The sequence below is a fragment of the Dama dama genome, chromosome 17, assembly GCF_033118175.1.
Source record: "Dama dama isolate Ldn47 chromosome 17, ASM3311817v1, whole genome shotgun sequence".
NCBI classification, from domain to species: domain Eukaryota; kingdom Metazoa; phylum Chordata; class Mammalia; order Artiodactyla; family Cervidae; genus Dama; species Dama dama.
Genome location: NC_083697.1, coordinates 40,312,154 through 40,330,795, shown reverse-complemented (window position 1 = coordinate 40,330,795; position 18,642 = coordinate 40,312,154). Strand labels below are relative to the sequence as shown.

The window sequence follows — 18,642 nt, the reverse complement described above, 5'->3', positions numbered from 1 at the left end:
CACAGCAGCCATATTAGATAGGGACTGTTGTTATTTTCATTTTTCACTCAAGAAATCTGAGGGCTGGAGAGATTAAGTAATATGACCAATGTCAGTGTAGTGCGTAGAAGCACTGGGTTTTAACCCAGCTATGGCTGACTACAAGGTCTGTGCTGTCATAACCATTGTGTTACCTAGACTTTTCTGTGCTCCCACTTGGTGTCTGTTCTTCAGTCACTGAGGGTCAGAAGTGCCGCTGGTCAGCGTGGAAGACGCTGGCGACACCCCCGCTCCTCTCTGCTGTGTGTCCCCCTCTGCTGCGCTGGCGCCCGGGCTGTGGATGCCCAGGGTGCCGGGAGCTGATGTGCAGGCGGCTGACGGAGCTCTTGTTGCCACATGTGCCGTTATCACTGACTGCCCTGCTGCCGTCCTTAGTGCTCCTGCCAACGCCGCCAGCCCTGCCGTTGTCACTGCCTGTGCCGCTGACGCCCTGGGCCCTGGGTGTCCCAGGGTGATTCTGGAGACAAGCAGCTGCTTTTAGATTTCGCTTGCTCATTACCTGTAGTTCCTTTGCCTTAGGACTCAGGCTTAAGTTCTTGGAGCCTAGGATAGAAGGTGATGGGAGGTATGTTTTATCTTCTCCAGCATCTGGGACAGCTGGCCTTGAACCAAACCTGTGCACTTCAGTTCTCTTTTCTCTTCTTCCTTAGAGATTTCTTTCCCTCAGAGGCTCTTCCTTCCCTCATGCAGTGCCCCACCAGCCCTGGAAACTGAGCATAAACACTTGAACCTTAGAATGAACATAATTCGGTCTTAATGTGGAAGCCCCACTATATTAGATAGTTCAGTTTGAAAATTATTATAAAGAATACTTAAATTTTATAATATTGAATATGTTCTTAGGTGTTCAAGAATCATGCTAATTATTAAAGAATTGCTGTAATCAATTTTGATCTCTAGCAATAGTGGTTTCAATTTGATTTACATTTTTTAATTTTTTTAATTACTAGGGCTCAGAAAGTCAAATCTTTCTTTGAAGCCCTATCAATGATTCATACAACTCATATCAAAAGGGTTACAGGGATAAGGTGATTTGTTGGTAGGGTGATTCTCTTCTACTTTTGCTTTCAACCCTGACTCACAAGGAGGGCAGTGTTGTCTCAAAGCTGGAACATCATGTCAGTGTATGGCAAAACCACTACAATATTATAAAGTAATTAGCCTCCAATTAAAATTTTAAAAAGGCAAAAAGAAATAAGGAAATAGCATGAAAATTTACAAATATGTACCCATTAAAAACAGAAAAATTATGGAATTTTTAACTGAAGGGAAAGAAATAACATTGCTGAATTCTTTACCATCTTAACTGAAAGCAAAAAACGTGTTTGAATTTTTTAATTGAGAAAAGCATATGGGAGAAAAGAACTCTTAGTTCTATGCCTGAAATGTTTCTTTTTCTTTTCGTTTATTGCTTACAAGTAGTCTAGTAAGAAAAAAAAAAATTGTTAAGATCCTGGTCAGAAATCTCTCTTTTAAAAAAAAAAAAAATTATTTTTTAATTGAAGGATACTTGCTTTACAGAATTTTGTTGTTTTCTGTCTAACCTCAACATGAATCTCTTCTTAATGACTACTTTTCCCCTTAAGGGTAAAGCAGTTTATTTTTTTTGTTTGTTTGTTTGAGTACAGTGCAATTTATATTTCCATTCTACCTACAATGATAATTGAGAGTTTTATTTTTTCTTCTAATTTTATTGAGATATAATTAATATATACTGTTGTATAACTTTAAGGTATATAGGAAAATAACTTGTTGAACTTTAAGGTATATAGGATAATAATTTGATTTACATGCATCATGAAATGATTACCACAATGAGTTTAGTGAACATCCATCATCTCATATAAATACACAGTTAATTAGAAAAAATTGTTTTCCTTTGTGATGAGAACTCAAGATTTACTCTTTTTAATAACTTTCAGATGTAACATATAGCAGTGTTTATTGTATTTATCATGTTGTACATTACATTGCTTGTACTTACTTATTTTATAACTGGAAGTTTTTACCTTTTGACTGCCTTTATCCAATTTCCCCTCCCCCCACCTCTGATAATGACAAATCTCATTTCCTTTTTTATGCTTGTTTGTTTTTAGGGTATCTGACCTACAACACTATGTTAGTTCCTTTTATACAACATAGTGCTTCAGTATTTCTATACATTTCAAAATGATCACCATGATAAGTCTAGTTATCATCTGTCATCATATAGATATATAGCATAATTATTAACTACGTCCCCCACACTGTACATCTCATGCTTTTGACTCATTTATTTTGTACCTGAAAGTTTTTACCTCTTAATCTCCCTCACCTGTTTTACCTGCTTTGTGTTTTTGTTAATTAAGAAAATGGGGAGATGCATACATTGCAGACATGGTGAAATTCTTGATTTGTCAAATGTGTGGACTTCCAGTAAATTGCATGAGGAATATAATTTTATTTAACAAGTGTAAATATGTGAATTTTTGAACATATTTATATTTAAACTTATCCTAGAACATACATGTTAGGATTCTGTTTTTGTGTGTATAATCTACATTTTTATTCTTAATTGATTTTTTTTAATTTTAAAATTAGAGTCGAAGAAAAATGTTAGTATGTGAAAAATAATCCAGTAATCTTACTATGTTTAAACATCATGCATAGGTATGTGTTTTATTATTTTCTGAGCTACATGCTAGAGTACAGTATAAAGAACTTTATCTCTGGATAAAATAAAATTCTGGAAGCAGTGCAGAGAGAAATAAAATATTGTTGCCTTGTATTTCTGATCCCCCTTATTTTTTAGTTTTTAGTGGGAATTTATGCCTCTCCCATAAAAATGCCAGTGTTTTAATGTAGTTATAAATGTAGAAGAAGGACGTTTAAAGTTTGTAGGTTGACAGATGCGTTTATAAATATCAGTGTTTATGAATATTTAATATCCTTTCTATTATTTGCACTTAATGTTTCAATTTCATTTTAACAGTATGTATATGAAATGGTTGATCCTTTTCTAGATTGTTTTTTCCCCCTTTTATCCTCACGTATTTAGGCAGATGAGGTTTGCAAGTAGTTGAATTCAGAGTTCATTTTGGAGCAGACTGGTGGGGATATTTCCTAATAGCTTTTTCAAAGAAGTACTTACTACTTTATAAAGTCATTTTTATCTTTATATAGCCATATAATACTTCAGTTCATAAATTCTTAGAAAGTTAAAGCAAAACAGTGATTTGGAAAGCAATAAATTAAAACCATAAATGATTTAGGGAGTCTCTGGAAATAGAAATACTAACAAATGTATACAGGGTAGATTTTTTTTTTTAATGTCTGAATTTATTAACCTGTGAAAGGAGAACTTTTAAATCGAAAATAATGACAGCACCTTAATTATGGTAGTTTTATTGAAAGCCTACTACTGCAGTAATAAGGTGTATTTTAGGTACCAGAGCTATGGCAGCTGTCAAACACCACTATTTTTTCCCCAAGAATAGGTTTGGTGTAATGTTTTTCAAGGACAAGTTGCTCAGCTATTGTCTCAGTGAGCACAGCTAGTTAATATTCAACAGTTTTCTTAATCAAAATTGTATGTCCTGCTCCCGAGTGTTTGTTAAAGTGATTGTATGTTTATCAGAGCCTTCAACAGCAGAAACAGAATATTCCTAGATGAAGTGCTGGTAATGAGAGCCTATATTATCTAAGGGTGCTGATAAGAAATAGAAAATGCTGTCAAAATACATTGTTTGTGAAAAAAAATTACTATAGCTCAAAAAGTCACACCTTTCTTTGAAGCCCTTGTAGTTTCTGTAACTTCAATTGTTTATCTGGGATAATGGGGCAGCAGGGGTATGGTGATATCCTACTATACACTCCAGGAATTGCATGCCAGTGATCAAATAGTCTGGGGGGCTATTAATCATTGCTTCTGTTGGATGGCTGATTAAGGTTCTTCACAACATGTTTCCTTTAGATTACAGAAAGTTCTTAATGAAGTAAAGCTTGAGGGCATTAGAGAGCTCAATCTGGCATTCTACAAATGGTATTGAAAAGTCATGTGGGGAAAACAAGCATTGCCAAAAGTAAAAAATGCAGCAGCTAACGTTTTCAATGAAATACTGTGTCTAAGGTGCAGGTTTGGTTACTGCTTTTGTTTCTACTACAAATTATTTTCTATTTCCATGTGACACTGTGCTGGAAGCAGAGCTATCCTGTTAGAGATGACTTTCTCTTCCAAGGGTAGAACCTATCATTTACACACATGCATGCACACACACACCATACAAACAGCTCTTTCTCTCCTCTCTCCCTCTCGCCTCCCTGAAATAATCAAATATATTGTTTGAAAAATATGGTTCCTGTAGTACTAGAAAAGAACATTTGTATTTTGTTTTGTCTCTAGTAGTATTCTATGAGGAATGAAGTCTTCTGCAAAACGTTCATTTTAATTATCATGTTGGTAGAGTCTCCTGTAGAATCGTAACACTGATAAAAAGTTTTTGGTCATTGTTTCACTTTGAACATTAATTAGGAAGCAATGCACCTACAACCCATCGGAGTTAGTCTTTGTAAAAAAATAATCTTTTTGAAGGCTACATCCAGGGATATCGATCATTTCAGTGATACTGAAAGTGTTCTGCACTTTATGTATTAATCTTGGACACGTAGAGGTGGGCATATTAATGAAAAAAATTGCTGCTATATATTTGAAACTTAAGCCACAAATATGCTGATATTCAAAATACCTTATTTACTTGGTATTGTCATGTGTAGTCAATTAATTTCTAACTACTTTTTAGATAAATTGATCAATTTCATATTTTAATTGATTGTAAGTTTTAGCTTACAGTTGTTTGAATATATGAATCACAGATTGATTTGATACCAGTGTTTGGTAGAATTGGATCCATCAGTCCAGTCGGGAGACAGGAGATGGAACCCATAGGAAGTTAAACAAGAGAGCTTAATATAAAACGTTATTAAATTGTGACAACAGAGTAACTGTGAGATATGGGGAAACTTATGCAATACCCTGGGGCCAGGGGAGTATACCAAGGAAGCACAGACTTGGAAGAGGTTCAGATCTTTGGAGAAAAGGTGTAATTCATCCCATTGTGTAGTAGAGAAGTCCATGGGTTTGGTCGTACATCTTGCGGTGGTCCCCAGTTGCTGGGTAAGGGGGCAGCACAGAGAGCAGGGGTGGCACAGAGATTGTGTGTCAGTGAGCATGGGCCCCTTCCAGGCCGCTTGGTGACTGAGGACCTGCAGTGGGGCCATCAGGAGTTCAGACAGGTCGCACCCAGCCAATGCAAACAATTCTGGCACTGTCAGATTGGTGAAGAATCATGAGTTCTGGGCCTTCTGTGTGGCTGAATGTTCACTTGTGTCCACTGAATATCTTCACAACCACATGTAGATCACTGATCCTCATTCACCACAACAGAAAGTTTGGGTGAGCCTTTTTTCCTGTAGTGTCCTTCCAACTTTCTCTATCTGAAAAGCTCAACATCATGCTTGTTATCAAAAAGAAATGCTTAAAGGAATTCTACCTATGATCATGAAGGATATATCTATTGAAGGGTGCATTCAAAGCTGGAAGGTAGTTAAGTCACAGCTGGCATTTATTGCATCATATTTAGATGCTAACATAGCAAATGTTACAGCGAAATTGATAATTCTGTTAAGAATATCATGTTCTTTACAGGTATCCTAGTTTTAGCCACTCGTGCTTGTCTATCCTGATTAGTTGCATTATCCATGTTTTTAGCAGCTGAGAGCTTAGGACTGTGCTTATTTTTCACTGTGCCTTGTATATACACAAGACATAGCTCTCTGAAGTGGGTTAGGAACCCATCTACATACGCCACTGTATTTATACCCAAATTTTTAGATTAAGTGTTTGAGCAATCTCAGTGGAAGAAACTCATGGAGTATCAATAAACTCTTTTCTAATTTGAGCCTTTTAGATCTCTTTTATTAAGCAAGTGAGGAAACTATGTACTCCTAGAGTCTGAACTAGAAATAATACACAGTTCATTTGGCAAATCTGAAGAGCAGTATTGATTTTGAGGCATTGAGGAACATGCAAATGCACAGATCAGGTTTTTCCTAGTCATTCTTTTCTCTGCTGTTAGTACAAATATTATTCTAGTTAAAGTGTGAAAAACTTATTATTAGTGACCGCTTCCTAGTGTTCTATAGATTCTGTCATTTTCATTCATATTCATATACTGTTGCAGTCATATATCAGTGAGCTGTCAACTATGTATTTTTAAAAGCCAGGTATACAGGAGTCAAATAAGGTGTTTAAGAAGATGTATACTAGTTAATAATTATTTCATAAAGTTGATTTATTATGAAGCACAGTAACAGCTGGGTGCTAAATCACTCACAGTATTTGTCTGTTAGTGCTTTAACAATGGAATTATGTTAAATAGGCAAGCAAATTTTTTTCTAGTACCCAGGACATAGAACAGTTCTGTGATAAGTGGTTTATTCTTTCTTTGGTTAAAGGGAAAAAAAACTCTTTGATGGAAATGCTATAATTTCTTTGACAATTTGCTTTGGATTTGTAATCTTTCTTCAAGACAAGTGCATTTTATACCCCCTTTCGTAAAGGAAGGAGGGATGGAATATTTTATTATACATCTTAAAAAATTCCAACATGAATAAATCCAACAGATAAATTGCTTGCAATTACATTTTCAAAAGAGTGTTTCAGGAACAACACTAAATAAGCATCGAGAAACTAATACTTAAGAGAAATGGTTTATTTGTCGTGTGGAAAATAGGTGATTCTATAAAAGCCATTATGATCCACCTCTATAAAACGAATAATGGAATGATTACAGGGCAAGAAATATGCTTTGCTGTGAAATCATTTTCTAAAATTTTCTAACATTAAGATAAAATCTACTAACCCTGAATTCCATGTATGGTAGTAAAGTGTATGGATGAATTCATCTGTATAATGAATATAACAAAGCATTACATGATGAAGTGGATGTAGAGTGATATAATACTGTCACCTTTAATGAGCTTGAAATCTTTAGCTTTTTAACTGTAGATATTTTGTTTGTTTCTGCCACAGACCAAGAATTTACAAAGTTATTGAGTCTAAAATACATAATTCATTTAGAATGAAAAACAGAAAAAAAAGATAAATGATAGAAAAAAACCACGGGCTTAATAAATAATATGGCATGTTACTAATTAACAGACATTTACAAAATGCATCTTTTCCATGGCTCTGTGAACATTAAGCTTGAAAACAGTAAGTTTAATTTTCCTTTGGTTATAAAGGGTAACAAGTAATTATAGATCCCATTTGTTGAGTGTACTCTAAGTACAAGACTGATATGTACATAATTGATTATCTTCAGTGATCCTTATACTAGTCATCTAAGATACACATTATTTTGGGACCTCAGAGTTTTAAATGGAAGTTCAAACATAACAGGAGATTTGGACATGGTCACACAGCAGGAAGTATGAAGAGAGATACCAGTTCTGGATTGCATATCCCCAAAGCCCAGGCCCATTCCACTACATAGTTTGGGTTTCAAAGTTAAAAATGATTAAAGCATTTGCTTCTTTAGATGTTAATGATTTGATAATATTAGTAACTTCGTTGAATTTGAAGACTGAAAATTCAGCTGGTGATTTCTATTAGCCATGTGTTGGCTCAGATTTTACTTCTGTTCCCCCTAAAGTAGATGAAAACTAAAAGGTGATATGAGTGAGCAAGGTGAATAAAATTCTTGAAAATCATTTTTTCCTACTTCTGGGAACCTTCTTCTTGCTCTTGAGGCTTTCATTGGTGGTTTTGCTAACGTAATAAAACCTGTGTTGATTTCATCTTTGTGGCTTATTTATAGGTTATTTCTCTAACATTACTCCTTAAATACTACAGTGATAAAAAGAATAATCATCATAATAGCAAATTTTCCCATTTCCCTTTCATTTTCTATAATCCCATTATACCAATAAATATATTATTTTCGGGTTTATTTCTTATCCCTCCAGTTAGAAAGTAAGCTACTTAAAGGTTGTATCACCTTTTTCTCTTAATGAGAGAAGCTTACATGGTAGTTATTTACATAACATACATGATAGATTAAACATCTGATTATTCTGAGTGGGGAGATTATCATGAAGTCAGGTTTTGCTAATTGTAACAAGATGTTTGATAGACTCAATTTCTGAACTTCTTGGCAAGATTAGCCTATTATGATAATATGAATATCTTGCAGGTTTCAGTTCAGGTCAGTTCAGTTCAGTTGCTCAGTCCTGTCCAACTCTTTGCGACCCCATGAATCACAGCAAGCCAGGCCTCCCTGTCCATCACCAACTCCCGGAGTTTACTCAAACTCATGTCCATGGAGTTGGTGATGCCATCCAGCCATCTCATCCTCTGTCATCCCCTTCTCCTCCTGCCCCCAATCCCTCCCAGCATCAGGGTCTTTTCCAGTGAGTCAACTCTTCGCATGAGGTGGCCAAAGCATTGGAGTTTCAGCTTCAACATCAGTCCTTCCAGTGAACACCCAGGACTGATCTCCTTTAGGATGGACTGGTTGGATCTCCTTGCAGTCCAAGGGACTCTCAAGAGTCTTCTCCAACACCACGTTTCAAAAGCATCAATTCTTTTGCGTTCAGCCTTCTTCACAGTCCAACTCTCACATCCATACATGACCGCTTGCAGGTTTGGAATAAGATATATTGCATTCTCATCAGTAAGAGTCCTGACAGATGATCTAGCATTAGAAAAATGCATCGGATTTTTTTACAGGGAAGTGCTGTGATGCCATTATTGTAATAGTAGTGTAGTGTTAGTTGCTCAGTCATGTCTGACTCTTTGCAACCCCATGGTCTGTAGCCTGCCAGTCTCCTGTGTCCCATGGGATTCTCCAGGCAAGAATAGTAGAGTGGATTGCCATTCCCTTCTCCAAAGGATCTTCCCAACCTAGGGATGGAACCATGGTCTCCTGCATTGCAGGCAAACTACCATTTGAGCTACAGGGAAGACCTATCATCATTGGGAAGAGGTTAAATGCTTTACCAGAAAGATCCAGAAACAGGTTGAAATTCTAAAAATTTCTTAGAGATGTGCTTTGAGGCATTGTGGCCGAATGAATAGAGAATAAGCTTGTGTTACACAACCTAGGTTTGAATTCTAGCTCTATCACTAGCTCTATGAATTTAGCCAAGTTAGATAAAGTCACTAAGCCATGTTTCCACACCTACAAAATAAAAATAATTGCATCCCTCATGTAAGTTTTTGTGAGGATTAACTAGAACAATAAAAGAAAAGTATCTGGAAAAAGAAAATGCTGAACAAACGCAACTACTTTCAGTTTCAGATATCAAAGTCAATTTAATGCAGATTATTTGATGTATTGAAGATTATTAATATCCTGAATACGGTGGAGAGAAAATCAAAGGGATTTTAACTGTCACAAAAAGCCTACTTGTTCCCTAGTTTGGCTATTTAAAATGTGAATAGCACTTTTAAAAACATTTTAAATTCTGTTTTTAAGATAAACATGTTTATCTTAAGACTTTTAGTTCTTGACAAAATTTAGTGTGATGTTTGTTTTGGCTCTTTCTTAGGTTAATTAGTCTCTTTATCTAAGAGTTAAGCTGCTAGTGACTGATCTTTTCTCTAAGCTAATGGGTGTGTTAGGATCTTTAATCAGCTTCCTTTTGGCTTCCTTCTCATAAATTACAGAGTTCAGGAAAAAAGAAGTTCTTTGGTGGGTTGTTTATTACATGCTTTTACAACAGTCCATTGTTAGTTGAGAATTAACTCCAGAGCTTTTTATTCCTACATATTATAAAAATAGAATAATTGTGCAAAAATGAGCATTATACATCAAGGAAACATTTGTTATGTTTTTCAGTGAGTATATTGATCTATTATGTGACGAATTTTTAGTTGAAATAGTTGTTTAGTGGTAATTATTTTGACCTTATTGCTGAGTTCCTTCAGGCCAACTTCATACTCTCTCTCCTTCTGGTGTTTGTAAAATGGTCATTTGCAGTGATTATGTTAAGCTTTACACTGCTAGGCATATTTATCTAATTAAAATGTCCCAGAACACAGAACACACATCCCAGAACTACATGAAATATTTGTGACCAGAAGAACAATCTCTTCAATAAATGGTGCTGGGAAAATTGGACAGCTACATGTAAAAAAATGAAATTAGAACATTCTTTAATACCATCAGACACACAAAATACCTAAAATGGATTAAAGACCTAAATGTAACACTGGATACTATAAAACTCTTAGAGGGAAACACAGGTGGAACAATCTCTGACATAAATCCCAGCAACCTATCTTTTGATCTGTTTCCCACAGTAAGAGAAATACAAACAAAATAAACAAATGGGACCTAATCAAAATCAAAAACTTTTGCATAGTGCGGCACACGAGATCCCACCCATGACAAGGCCATGAGGAGAAAACCTGACAGGCAAGGCGGATCAGGTTTTCAGGGATTCCAAAAAGCTGCCCCCAGCGCTCACCTTAAAGATGATATCTGTCTTTCTGATGCTTGCTTCAATAGACTACTCCCTGATTTCTGTGACACAGGCAGAAGGCCTTCCCGATCTCTTTCCAAATAAGAATCAATTTAGAACTTTAATCAATAAGTTTCCCGGGTGGTGGTATTTTATGAGATTATCCAGGGTGAAAGGAGTGTTTTAATTTAAACTCCTTTGCTGGTATTTTAGTTTGTTTGGCAAATGCATTTATGCCCTTGGTACTAATATGCATGATTGCTTATAATACCCTAATCATAAAATAACGTAAAGAACCTGATCATATAAAGGCCCTAATCGACATAGAGCCCTTCAGGGGGTGAGGAAGCCCTATTAGAAAACACAAGAAAAATTATTCTAAAAGTAGCTATTGGGTTAACATTTGCTTGCTGTGTTTTTCCTCTTAATGTGCTAAGGTTGTGTTATAGAAACCATTGTTAATATAGTTAAAGATCTAGAAAAACAAGAGCTTAGCCCTAGTGTGGTAACAATGAAACGGTTGTTAATTGTCACCCAGGAGTGCTAGGCAGAGGCTGCCTCACTGAAGCCACAGAGTCTGTGTGGGGTAAACTTCTTAGATAAACTCAACCGACAACTTCTGCAGAAGGATTACTTTTTGTGTTAACACGGTTATACTTCTACTCTGTACTGTTGCCCTATGAGACTGCTACCTTTCAGTTAAGGTCACCATAGAAACAGAAAATAGGTTTACATTCACCTGACTTGCATAAAATGTTAATAGGCCCCAAGGCCAGAAGATAATGTACAAGACCCTCATAAACAAAGAAGTATGCAGAAGACACCCTGGTTTCGTGAAGAACAAGCTGATATAATGTTAAACTATCTTCCCCTTAGAAATGTACTAACAGGGTATAAAAGCTACGGTAAAAAATAAAGCATTGCCAGACTCTGCCAGACTGGGCTGCACCCCCCCCCGTCTGGTTACTCTCTCTCTCTCTCTCTTTTTCCCCCTCTCCCTCGAAGACTTGGCCCTATCAAGGCTGGTCTCACGTGTCTCCTCTCTCTCGCCGACGCCATTCATCCCGAGGGTACCCCCTGGATCCTGCGGAGGCTGGACCCCGGCAGCATAGCAAAGGAAACCATAAACTAAATGAAAAGACAACCCACAGAATGGGAGAAAATATTTGTAAATATTGCGACCAACAAGGAATTAACCTCCAAAATGTACAAACAGCTCATATAGCTCATGAACCTCTATGGGCAGAGGAGCCTGGCAGGCTACAGGCCATGGGGTAGCAAAGAGTTGGACATGGCTGAGCAACTGAGCACATGCAGCTCAGTATTATAAAAAACCAAACAACCAAACCAAAAAATACACTGTTGGTGGGAATCTGAATTCGGGCAACCACTATGGAGCAATCCTTCTGCTGGGCATATATATCCAGAGATAACCAATGGATTGAAAGCACCTCAATCTCCATTGCGGTGTAGTTTATAAAAGCCAATACATGGACAAACAAACTAAATGTCCATTGGCAGATGCCTGGATAAATAGAATGTGGTGTATGTACACACACAAACACACACACACACACACACGCACACAATGTAATACTACTCAGCCATAAAAAAGAATGAAATAATGCCATTTGCAGTAACACAGATGAAACTAGAGATTATCATACATAGTGATGTAAGTCAGAGAAAGGCAAATATCATATGATATCACTTATATGTGGGGAAAGCTAAAAAATGATACAAATAAACTCATTTACAAAACAGAAACAGACTCACAGACTTAGAGAATGGACTTAGGGTTACAGGAGGGAAGCGTGGGTGGGGAGACAGATTGGCATTTGTGATTGACATGTACACCCTGGTATATTTAAAATAGATAACCAGCAAAGCAGCTTCTATGGTGGCACAGATGGTAAAGAATCCACCTGCAATGCAGGAGACCCTTATTGGATCCCTAGATCGGGAAGATCCCCTGGAGAAGGGAGCTACCCGCTCCAGTATTCTTGCTTGGAGAATCCCACGAACAGAGGAGCCTTGTGGGCTGCAGTCCATGGGGGTCGCAAAGAGTTGGACACAACTGAGTGACTAAGCACGTACACAGACACACACACACACATCCAACAAGTACCCACTGTATAGCAGGGGGGACTCTGCTCAGTACTCTGTAATAACCTAAATGGTAAAAGATCATGAGGGAGGGTTCCTTTTTCTCCACACCCTCTCCAGCGTTTATTGTTTGTAGACTTTTTGATGATGGCCATTCTGACTGCTGTGAGGTGATATCTCATTGTAGTTTTGATTTCCCTTTTTCTAATAGTGATGTTGAGTATTTTTTAGTGTGCCTCTTGGCCATCTGTATTTCTTCTTTGGAGAAATGTCTGTTTAGATCTGCTGCCCATATTTTGGTTTGGTTGTTTTTTTTTTGTAATATTGAGCTGCATGTGCTCAGTTGCTCAGCCTTGTCCAACTCTTGGCAGCCCCGTGGACTGTAGCCTGCCAGGCTCCTCTGCCCATGGAGGCTCATGAGCTGCATGAGCTGTTTGTACATTTTGGAGATTAATCCTTTGTTGGTTGCATCATTTACGATATTTTCTCCCATTCTGTGGGTTGTCTTTTCATTTAGTTTATGGTTTCCTTTGATGTGCAAAAGTTTTTGACTTTGATTAGGTCCCATTTGTTTATTTTGTTTGTATTTCTCTCACTGTAAGAGACAGATCAAAATAGATATTTCTGGGATTTATGTCAGAGATTGTTCCGCCTGTATTTTCCTCTAAGAGTTTTGTAGTATCCAGTGTTACATTTAAGTCATTATTTGTGACTCCTGTTTAGTTCAGTTCAGTCGCTCAGTCGTGTCCGACTCTTTGCGACCCCATGAATCGCAGCACGCCAGGCCTCCCTGTCCATCACCAACTCCCGGAGTTTAGTCAAACTCATGCCCATCGAGTCGGTGATACCATCTAGCCATCTCATCCTCTGCCGTCCCCTTCTCCTCCTGCCCCCAATCCCTCCCAGCATCAGGGTCTTTTCCAAAGAGTCAACTCTTTGCATGAGGTGGCCAAAGTACTGAAGTTTCTGCTTCACATTCAGTCCTTCCAATGAACACCCAGGACTGATCTCCTTTAGGATGATGGACTGGTTGGATCTCCTTGCAGTCCAAGGGACTCTCAAGAGTCTTCTCCAACACCAAGTTCAAAATAATCAATTTTTCGGCACTCAGCTTTCTTCACAGTCCAACTCTCACATCCATACATGACCACTGGAAAAACCATGCAATTGACCAGACAGACCTTTGTTGGCAAAGTAATGTCTCTGCTTTTTAATATGCTATCTAGGTTGGTCATAATTTTCCTTCCAAAGTAAGCGTCTTTTAATTTCATGGCTGCAATCACCATCTGCAGTGATTTTTGGAGCCCCCAAAAATAAAGTCTGACACTGTTTCCACTGTCTCCCCATCTATTTCCCATGAGGTGATGGGACCAGATGCCATGATCTTAGTTTTCTGAATGTTAAGCTTTAAGCCAACTTTTTCACTCTCCTCTTTCGCTTTCATCAATAGGCTTTTTAGTTCCTCTTCACTTTCTGCCATAAGGGTGGTGTCATCTGCATATCTGAGGTTATTGATATTTCTCCCAGCAATCTTGATTCCAGCTTATGCTTCCTCCAGCCCAGCATTTCTCATGATGTACTCTGCATATAAGTTAAATAAGCAGGGTGACAATATACAGCCTTGATGTACTCCTTTTCCTGTTTAGAACCAGTCTGTTCTAAACTGTTGCTTAGAACATGTCCAGTTCTAACTGTTGCTTCCTAACCTGCATACAGGTTTCTCAAGAGGCAGGTCAGGTGGTCTGGTATTCCCATCTCTTCCAGAATTTTCCACAGTTTATTGTGATCCACACAGTCGAAGGCTTTGGCGTAGTCAATAAAGCAGAAATAGATGTTTTTCTGGAACTCTCTTGCTTTTTATATGATTCAGCGGATGTCGGCAATTTGATCTCTGGTTCCTCTGCCTTTTCTAAAACCAGCTTGAACATCTGGAAGTTCTCACTTCACATATTGCTGAAGCCTGGCTTGGAGAATTTTGAGCATTACTTTACTAGCGTTTGAGATGAGTGCAATTGTGTGGTAGTTTGAGCGTTATTTGGGATTGCCTTTCTTAGAGATTGGAATGAAAACTGACCTTTTCCAGTGACTCCTGTAGATAACATATTTGGGATGTTATTGTTATTTTTATCTAGGGTAACAGTCAGTCTTTTTGATTGGATTAACTTATACATTAAATGTCTAATCTTATTGTTGATTTGGTTGACTTTTTGTCTGCCTTTTAATGTTATGCTTTATACACAAATATTAATATATATTAGTTTTTTCTTAGTGGTTGTTTTTCTTAGGGCTTATAGTATACATCATAGTTTATTAGAATCTACCCCAGAGTTATATGTCAAATAATATAATTAAATGCATATTATTCTATGCAATTACCGTAAATCAGTTAAGAGAAGAAAGGAGAAGATGCAGTTATATATTCTATAGTTTTCTAATTACCTTTACTGACATGCTTTGTTTTTTGGTGTGGCTTCAAATACTTTGGCGTGTTACTTGCTTTCAGCCTTGAGAACTTCCTTTAGTTTTTCTTGAAAGATGGATGTACTAGCAATGAATTGTCTCAGCGTGTGTTGATCTGAGAATGTCTTTGTCTTCATTTTTTAAAGATTATTTTGCTAACTATGAGATGCTTGACTGACATTTTTTTTCCCTTTCAGCAGTTTGACTGAAGCATTTCACTGCTTGATTTTCTCCATTGTTTTTCATGAAAATCCAGGTGGTGTTCTTATTGGAGTTTCCCAGTATGTGACAAATTATTCTTCTCTTGTTGCTTTCAAGATTTTCTTGTGTTGTTGTTTGCTTATTTATGTGTTTAGTGATTTTGTCTGTTTAGTGAAGTGCGTTTCACTCACAGTGTGTAACCTCTGATAGAGTGTCTCTTCAGAGGCACAGTCTTGGGCATAGTTACCATGACCTTTTCTTCTACCCTAGGAGTATTCTCTTTAGCTGCATTTTCCGCTGGTTCTCTCTGTTAAAACTTCTAGCTTTTTTACTGCTATACATCTTGGTCTCAGAGAGTAACCAGTCGCCTCTAATTTCTCACCGTGGAATCCTCATTCCTTTCAATGGTATCGTTTCTCTTCTACTTTCCATGCTGTGACCAGTAAAGTCACCTCCACTCTGGAGACCTACGGGACATTCATTTTTATGGCTTGTCTCTCCTTCTAGGAGGGACACCTGAACAAGTACTCCAGAAATAGGGATAGGTTAGTGACCTGCTTCCCTCAGAGTAACATTTTTGCTCTAATGAGTTTGGTACCTGGCAGATATGATAGCCCGTGTTTTTCTCTTGATCTTGAATGTGCCACCTAGGAGCTTACTTACAAAAGGATGATCAAGGCCAAGTATAATCATCCAGTCACACCCAGGGTACTCTTCCACCGTGTGAGAGGGGAATGAGTGGAAGGATGCCAGAGCGTTTGGCTGTTTTTGCTTTGGCAACACAGAGCTGGGCAGAATGAGGAAAGCAGGTGACCTGCTCTTCCTGGGGCAAAGCCATAGCCCTGGACAAGATCTGTGGGGAGATAGAATCCTGTGCTCTTGGCTGCAGATGCTTGTAATGGAGCTTCTATCAGTTTGTGCTGAGTAAGGGGAGTGGCTTGTGACTCAAATGCCATAGATGCTCACTGTTTCCATTTACTTTGTTGAATAAATGTTTCTCATGTTGCATATTATTAGGACAGTTTCCTGAATTTTTAAGTGGTTGCTTTCTTTAATTTTCACTTGTTATAGTTCTTCTACTCAGGAGAGGGTCCACAGAGCCTTTTATACATCCATCTTTAAGTGCTCTCACAAATTGTTTTTTTTCCCCTTTTCTGCACAGTATGTTTTCTACAGATGATCATTATGAAGTTGAAATATTCAAGTTGATGAGACTTTGGATGGATGTGAAAACCAAAGACTTCCACAGAGATCCACTATGCATTATTTATTCTTTGAATTTATAAAACACTTTATTGTAGGAAGCTGAAGTGTTTTTTGTTACTTGGTAATGCTTACCAAATATGTGTGAAAAGCAAAAATCTGATCTAAATTGTGGCAAGTTTTGATTAACCTCAGTTCAGTTTAGTTCAATCACTCAGTCGTGTCTGACTTTTGTGACCTGCAGTATGTCAGGCTTCCCTGTCCATCACACACTCCTGGAGCTTGCTCAAACTCATGTCCATTGAGTCAGTGATGCCGTCCAACCATCTCATCCTCTGTCGTCCCCTTCTCCTCCCTATTAACCAAGCTCAACTCTTTTTTTTTTTTTTTGAAAGAAAGTTGGATATTCCAATCTGAATAATGCTTTTTTTTTTTTTAAGATCAACATCCACAGGAGTCTACCATAGACATGTTTAATGTTACTGGAACCCTCATAAAGTCTGAAAATGTAGCATATATTTAAGATGTGGAGGTCTATAGCCATACTGTTTTAAGTAAAGCAAATGGTCATGGCATCTAGTCCCATCACTTCATGGCAAATAGATGGGGAAAGAGTGGAAATAGTGGCTGACTTTATTTTTCTGGGCTCCAGAATCACTGCAGATGGTGACTGCAGCCATGAAATTAAAAGACGCTTACTCCTTGGAAGGAAAGTTATGACCAACCTAGATAGCATATTAAAAAGGAGAGACATTACTTTGCCAACAAAGGTCTGTCTAGTCAATTCTGTGGTTTTTCCAGTGGTCATGTATGGATGTGAGAATTGGATTATAAAGAAAGCTGAGTGCAGAATTGATGCTTTTGAACTGTGTGGTGTTGGAGAAGACTCTTGAGAGTCCCTTGGACTGCAAGGAGATCCAACCAGTCCATCCTAAAGGCGCTCAGTCCTGGGTGTTCATTGGAAGGACTGCTGCTGAAGCTAAAACTCCAATACTTTGGCCACCTGATGTGAAGAGCTGACTCATTTGAGAAGACCCTGATGCTGGGAAAGATTGAGGGCAAGAGGAGAAGGGGACGACAGAGGATGAGATGGTTGGATGGCATCACTGACTCAATGGACATGGGTTTGGGTGGACTCCGGGAGTTGGTAGTAGACAGGGAGGCCTGGCGTGCTGCGGTTCATGGGGTCGCAAAGAGTCGGACATGACTGAGCGACTGAACTGAACTGAACTGAATGTATAAAAATGGAAGTTAGAATAGACACATTTATGAAAAATTTATTATTTTTAAAGTAAGGAATCCTAAGAGTTCCTTCAGTAGATTCTTCCTGTAGCATTCTTTTGTGAATGTTTAGTGAATATTTATCTTCATTTACAAAAACTTGTATATGTTTATAAAAAAGTGTATATTCATACATATATTCCTTTTCAGGAACATATTTTTCCTACTTATACTTTTTCTGTCTCTGCTAGTAAGTGCCCTCTTCTGCAGTGAAATGATAGATTTTTTAAACGTGTACATCAAGAAAAATCTACTGTAGTGCTTTTCATCATAAAATAACAATATTTTAATAAACACTATCTCCAAGTCCTTATTAAAATACCACGAAAGTTCCAATTTACTCATTTAGAAAAAAATTATAATCATTACATAGAAGGGACTATTTTAATCAGCATGATCATCATGTATTTTTCTCATTAGAGAGGTCTACATGGGAAGGAAAATCACAATTAGAAGGTTGCTTAGTGACCATGGAATCTGAACAATAGTTAATCTTTGATAATGGGAATATTTAATCATATCAAATCATTTTTGGCCTATCTTTTTTTTTTATCTTTACCGTCTCTTCTGTCAGTAAAATTGAATCAATTTGCAGTAATACAGGCTATAAAAATTAGGACATATCAAACATAAGAATAACAATTCTAAAAATTCAGTGTACAAATAAACAATGGTAAATGCAGTATTTTGACATTTACAACAATATTTTGCAACCTTAACATTAGAATGTTCTCACAATTTCAGATGTCTGTTTCTAGAATAAGCTTTCAGAATCTGATTACAGAATAGATGTCCAGCCTTTAAATGTATTATACTACATTGAAATTATAACTGTTGCCTATCACCCAA

The 18,642-nt window shown here is 37.4% G+C and overlaps 1 protein-coding gene and 1 pseudogene across 5 annotated transcripts in view; one reads left to right on the top strand and one right to left on the bottom strand.

Annotated features, from left to right (window-relative positions):
• CCSER1 (coiled-coil serine rich protein 1) overlaps positions 1-18,642 on the top strand; it is a 1,396,414-nt gene that overhangs the window by 86,356 nt on the left and 1,291,416 nt on the right. The window lies entirely within an intron of this gene.
• Positions 10,857-18,642, bottom strand: part of LOC133071840 (craniofacial development protein 2-like) — a 52,451-nt pseudogene continuing 44,665 nt past the window's right edge.